Consider the following 6723-nt stretch of genomic DNA (forward strand, 5'->3'; position numbering starts at 1 on the left):
GGTCGCAATCATCGCCATCACCATGGCCGACTGGTCCCGCTCTGCGGCTCGCTGCTCAGTTGGCGGCTGGCCGGCCAATCGACAACCAAAGGCGATAATTACAGGCTAGCCCTGCAAATCGCCAACGTCGTACCAGCTCATCGTCGCTGCACCTCCGGGGCAGCTCCAGGTGACCCTCCGGCTGCCGGCTGATCTCGTAATGGGAAAACCTTCGGGTGCGTGATGACCCCGAGACGGCTGTCTCTGCGCCCCGGCGCTTTGCGGGGGATCTCCGGGTGCCCACTGCCCTCAGGCCTCATGGCGCTCAAGAGTCATGCGTGGGCAGCTCCTGTCCCCCACCATCCCGACATCTCCGAGCGCCGCTGACCTCCCACGTGCGGGGAATCCAGATACCAACTGACCTTTGACCCCAGCTGACCCTGTTGCGCAACTCACTGACCCCCAGCTGACCCGCTGTGCAGTTTCTTGACTCCCAGCTGACTCTGCTGCGCAGCTCCCGGACCCCCAGCTGACCACGCTGCAACTCCCTGACTCCTAGCTGACCCCTCCGCGCAGCTCCCTGGCCCCAAACTGACGTGTGACAGTGGTGCCGGGGCGCCAGCTGACCTTGTGCGGCTGCAGCGCGGTCGGCGGGCGGGCTGAGCCGCGCCTCAGCTGCCTGGCGGGCCGACAGGTGGCGCGGCGTCGGCAGCGTCTGCGAGAGCGTCGTGCCCGCCAGCAGCGCGTCCTCCTCCCTCTGCGCGCCGGTCCGGCGGCGGTTACCGGCACGGTCACCAAAGCAAACACCACGCAAACGCTAACATACGGCGCACGGCACGGTGCACTTGCCGCGGAAATTGCGCCAAAAACAAGGTTACGAAGCACAGGAAGACAGAAAGCCAACTCAGCGAACACGAAAAAGGAACGCGAAGGAGATCTCACAAATCACAGTCAAAACCAGCGCCAGAGCGGTTGCGCAGCGACTGCCGGACATTACCTCGCATAGCTTGAGCGTGGCTAGACTGTCGCAGGACGGCTCGCGGGCGAAATCCGAGTGCCACATGCCGCCCGGTCAGCGGCACCGCATGGTGATCGGGCCGGGGACGATGGTCGGCGCGCAGCCAGCGGAGCGGCCTGCAACAGCCACACGCGCCCGTGTCAGCGACGCACGCGGCGCCGGGCCGCGCCAGGCGGTCTCATCTCACGCCGTCGGCGCGCCTGCCCGCTCAGCTGCCACCGGCGCGCCGCGGCCCGCCACGCGCGCAGCCGCGTACCACACATCAACGACACAGACGGTTAACTGGAGTTGTGTGTGAGGCGAGGGAGAGTGCAGCTGAGAGCGTGCCCGCCCAGCAGTCGCGCGTCGAGACGCCGGCTGAATCTGGTGCCGATCGTGATCACGATCCACCCCACGCCCCCAGCTGCGATGGACGTGTGTGATGGAGACGCTAGATGGCCTCAAATGTTGAATGCGTCGATAAGACCCGAGCCAACATGCATTTTGACCCCGTAATGACCCTGTTGAGCTCCCAGGCACAATAGTGCGGCAGCCGTGCAAGGTTCTTCCATCTTCTCTTTCAATGCAGTGATCACCTCATTGGTGTCTGGTTCGTCCATGCAACACTTGGCCAACACACAACATTACAGACAGTATTCGTGTAGTGCGAGATGCTGTTCAGATGAGTGAGCTTGGGCTCACTTTTGTCAGAAATATAAAATGACTGAAGTAATGCTCACAAAAATGCTCGCCACAGCAGGAAATCCGGCCTTGGGTGTCGACAAAGAAAGGGCCATGAGCGCAGACAAAGAAAAAGGGCCATGAGCGTCGACAAAGAAAGGGCAAGGCTTCGCGTTCCCCACCCTTGCTTGACAAGAGAGGTGGTTGCCCTATATTCAGAGTGGTCTACCAACCAAACGTCACACTTTCTATTAGCCAGAGGTACATGATAGGCCAGGCGACTGATCATGTTCTGTTGAAAGGTATGGTAGAAAGGTGTGGGGGGGGGGGGGGGCTCCAGAACCCACTCATGCTCCCCATCACGCAGCTGAGCCCATCCAATTTACATTCTGTGCTCATATAGTTGTCAGAATGCAGCATGCCCGACATATGTCTGTCCCATTAACAAACTGCTTGCTTACTGGGAACATGCCATGAGCCAGTCATTTATAACAGTCACAGAGATGAAACAGCATAAAGTCATTTTTCCAGGATATCATACAAAATACTCTGAAATTAATGCATGGCAGTAGTGAACACTGTGCCAAGTCTACATTACACCAGAAGGGCATCCAGGTCACACTACACATATACTACCTTCATTTATTAAATTTCAATCATATCAAAGCTGGTCAAAATAACGAGCATTATCTTGTATCCAGTAAGTCACCAGCTATAAGTATTCATGCTGAAAGCAAATATTATTGAAAAAATCAACAGATTTGCTATGCAATTAGCACAGAAGTTTTAGCACTTTTAGGGTAGACAGAAAAGGTAACCAAGCTGACAAGGGTGTTTTTCATTGTGAAGAAATCTTGGTACATTCCACAACAAATCGACAGGGCCACAACACCCAATGCTTCGCATTTTCATGAGCATCTTGTCAGGGTGCTGTCTTATGCCTAAATTCAAATGTGTAATTTTAAGAAAAGTCCGAGCAATGGTCGAAGACCTATAGCCTCGGGCATTGTTAAGAGGTAAGCTAACAAAGACATCGTTGAGAGCCTATAACGCGATTAACAATTAGTTAGATTCCTGAATACGATTTACCGCTCACCTTGCGATAACGCAGTGCATCTATTGTGTATTTCCCAATTTTTCTTGACTTCATTTTCAAAACCGTGATAGCGTGACCAAAAGTCACGCGAATTATTTTGAACTTTCGGACGTTCGCAACGCTATTTTGTTGAATGCAAATCTCACACAAAATTATTTTTCACAATAAAAAGGTAAAAAGGCATGTTTCTTCAAAAACGCTGCACGGTCGTTCCAAACCCGGCACGCACGACTGTCTTCGCGATAGTTTCAAGCATACTTGGTTGTGATATGTGTAACGGATGTAACATCGTTGAAAAGTCAACAAAGTCAGTGTCGTCAAGCATGTCAGTGGGTGTAAGGATGTATCATTCAACCGCATTTTTGTCACAAAAGTGTACAATAGTGTCGGGATGAAGGGAGGGGGAGGGGGAGGGGTGGCTGCCGGCAAAATTGAGCATAAATTTGATCGCGGTAAGACAAAAGTACGCAAGTAAAAGCCTGGCCAGGCAAAAACAGAGGAACAATCACGTCTATCATCTCCACAGAGGCCGTGTGACGATGGCAGCGTCACAGGGTTGGGGAGGAGGGGGGCAAGCAAGGCAGTCTGGCGACGCTGCTGCGGAGGACAGAAAAGGTGTTGCAAGGTTGTATCTTTGATGATTTGAAAGGAAACTATATGTCAGCATTTTCCCAACCACAAATGGATGGTCAATGAACTAATAAACTGTTTTTAAGCCAACTTCTCATGCCGCGCAAACAAAAATTTACGACGGCAAAAGGTTGCTATCTTATCTGGCGGGACGCAAACAAAGAGTGGTCGCGTGTACATGGTCATTTGGTCTCTCGCCAGAAGTCCCTAAAGCGAGGATGGGCATTCCTGACAGTCACAAGAAGGTGAAGTTGTTTTACTAGTCGGACCGGGACAGCCAGATGTGTCCGGGCAAGGGCGACTGTGTCACGGTCCCACAGCTCGATGCAACCACGAGTAGAGTGCAGAAAGACTTGTTCTAGGAATCTTGCATAAAGCATACGACGTTAACAAGCGGGAATAAAAAGCCCTGCCAGTCTCTCGACATTTGCTGCACTTTGTCCGAAGCACTACATCTCGGCAGCCAGCAGTGGTACGCATTCGGTATGCGTGCACATATATCATCAAAATCCCAAATTGCTCACATCCACTCCTTGCCATCCTGATATGAATACTGGAGGATTGTGATGGCTGTTACGGTGAGGGGGAGTAATGGACTTTGTAAGTCATATCTCCTTGGACAAGTCGGAGGGTAGTGACAAGGGTGGTACAACCTTTGATGATGATGGGATGGTGAGATTCAGTACCAACAATGGGTGAGCATAGATCGCTGTGCACTGGTGGAAATCATGGGGACAAAGGAAGACTGCATGAGATCTCTTAGCCAGCGAATCACAAAACTGACCAGACGCCACTTCAAAGCTGATAAGAAGGGGCAGTACTTTGCCCACTCCAAAAAGCTACTGCCAATGAAGACAAAGTGGTGGTTCAAGGCAACTTCTCAGAGAATTATTTATTTGTGGTAAAAAAAAACTCTGCCATTGGCTTCTACTGGGGCTACTCATAATGCACTCTGCACCCATTTGTAGCATACTGACGAAGGTGGACTGTCAGCTGTCGGTCAAGGTGGAGAAACAAAACATGGTGCTGCACATGGTCTTCAAGCCGAGGGAGGACATTACTGGATGCAGATTATGATAAGGAAGGGGCTTGGCCAGACAAGTAACAGTTTAGTGGCTGATGAGAAATCTGTGCTGCACTTCGACAAACTCTGCTGTATTAGAATTAGTTCTGCCCACAATGATCATGTCACAATAAGACAGATCAAACATTCTGAAACTAAGCTGCCAGCAGAACTCTTCAGTAGAATTGATGGTCTGTGGCTCACTTTAACAAAACAACATGAGGGGCCACATGCTGGATCAGCATGACTGACAGCATCATAGATTGAGGTACAAGAATGCATTTGAATCAAGAGTAATGCACATATATAATTTGAGTACAATATTGAGGCTGGTTACACTGTGTGTGTAAATAAAATTGTCGCAATGAGACTAGGACATGTACTTTTTAGTCCTTTAAGTAGAGGCTTTGCATGTTACCAGAAACAAATGAAAACAGGTTCAAAACTTCTAAAAGCTACCAGTCTGGATACCAGATTCATGTGCCCATTGAAGCAGAGGCAGAAATGGAAAGTGGACATCACTGGTAGTGCACATGGAACTGATAGCATGTAATAACCCCGTGTTGAATGCCATCTTCTTTTTTCTTCAATTGCAAACTTCAGCCTACCAGTCATTATGTGGTGCATGCTATCTAAACATATAGCAGAAATTTGTGGATGTGGTGTAAGTGACCCTATTTCCAGCTGTCATTAGGAATAGCAGCAATGGAACTTAATACAGATCATTGTGCCTACCCTGCAATGGAAGGCATCACCTTCAACTGTCATGGTGCCATGCAGTGCTGCAGCTTACGTTCATTTACCGCAATCTGGTGAATCAGATAGTTCATCATGGCCATCCAATAATCATGTTGCACAAGGAAATGAGGGGGTGGCCAGTGGAGCACTTGGGGAGGGTGGCAATGGAGAGAGGGAAACAATTTTCAGTCCGAGTAATACTACACTCAGGTGTGGTTACAAGTCATACTGATGTGCTTCAAAAACACCTTAAAATGTACTCCAGAGTCCAGCCACTGTTGGCTTCCTCTGATGACAAGGAATGGCCCTTTGAATTGTTACACATCCCTTGCTACATCAGGGACCAAATGGATAATCAGAGGGAGAAAAGGTTGAACAATGGCCTAAACTGTACCAAGGAATTAATTGATAGTTTCTCAAATAATCAGTGGTGTTGCATCACGCAATGCAGCTCAGGTGTGTCTTCATCACTGATTTGGCGTGAAACAATGCAATGATGTGATGTGCATGAAAAGGAGTCCACACTCTGGCTAAATACCATCATTTTATCATGACATGCCAATCAGCTGCAAAGGTGTGAGTTTCCCAAAAGGTTCAGGATAAGGACAGGTGGGGCCACTCATTCAAAAAACCACCTCCCTCCAACATATATAAAATTTGCTAAGCCCTCCACAGCTATTCACAAACATTATCTCATATTTCCCAGCAGAAAAATACGTTTTGGTCTGGCTTATTACCCAAACAATATACAAGGAAATTTTGAACCATTTGACAAAACTTGATGTAGACAGCACTGACTTTGAGCCAAACAATTCGCAAAATTGCAGTTTATAGCCTCCAACCACCCACATTATGTGTTCTTAGCCCTTATGGCTTCTGGGATCATAGCGGTTTGGTCACCACTATCTTTTTCAAGTATGTGCGGAGAGCAGCAACTAAGCACCTAGCGACGACGCAGATCTGTGCATCTCACTCAGACATAGCCCCACACGAAAATCGTTATAACAGTGGTATTCAAAGGCACCTCATACAACAAAGAGTGTCATACTGATTATATATGTGCATACCTGCAGATACCATGAATAGGTATATAATATCCTGGAATCACGCCGCCGCCCACAACCCCACAACGAAACTTGCATTCGGTCCTTTTTCATTTCTCAGGTTCCAACCTGGCACTGCTGTTCCGCTGCAGACAGCTCATGCATGGTATGACGTCATTGGATCATCAGTTTATCCGCATCGCTGTTTGTGATGGCTTACTTGAAGATGTCGAAACGGACAAAACACAGAAATGGAGAGAAACAGATCTTTCTCAACTGTGTGTTTTCAAGAAGGACACGACCAACTCGGTGAAGCGGGTCTTTTGTGTAGCGGGCTGTCGATAAATAACGTACGTTATGCATTTCCTGGCAAGAATGTCTTACGAGACCCTCTTTTATCATGCTTTCTTGTTCTGTGGTTAATAAGGGTTGTTGGGCGCACCGACTGCATAGGTCATATTGCGCCCATAACGTTGTCATTTAGCTACGAGGTGCC

At 49.0% G+C, this 6723-nt stretch overlaps 1 long non-coding RNA gene across 1 annotated transcript; it reads right to left on the reverse strand.

Annotated features, from left to right (window-relative positions):
• Positions 1–704: 704 nt before the first annotated feature.
• LOC119101412 (uncharacterized) lies at positions 705–6339 on the reverse strand. The gene is made up of 3 exons (XR_005094554.1): positions 6252–6339; positions 977–1113; positions 705–736 (listed from the first exon to the last, which is right to left on the reverse strand). It is a non-coding gene; the product is annotated as an uncharacterized LOC119101412 (long non-coding RNA).
• Between the last annotated feature and the right edge of the window lie 384 nt (positions 6340–6723).

The sequence above is a fragment of the Pollicipes pollicipes genome, unplaced genomic scaffold (assembly GCF_011947565.3).
Source record: "Pollicipes pollicipes isolate AB1234 unplaced genomic scaffold, Ppol_2.1 Scaffold_4881;HRSCAF=5763_pilon_pilon_pilon, whole genome shotgun sequence".
Taxonomy (NCBI): domain Eukaryota; kingdom Metazoa; phylum Arthropoda; class Thecostraca; order Pollicipedomorpha; family Pollicipedidae; genus Pollicipes; species Pollicipes pollicipes.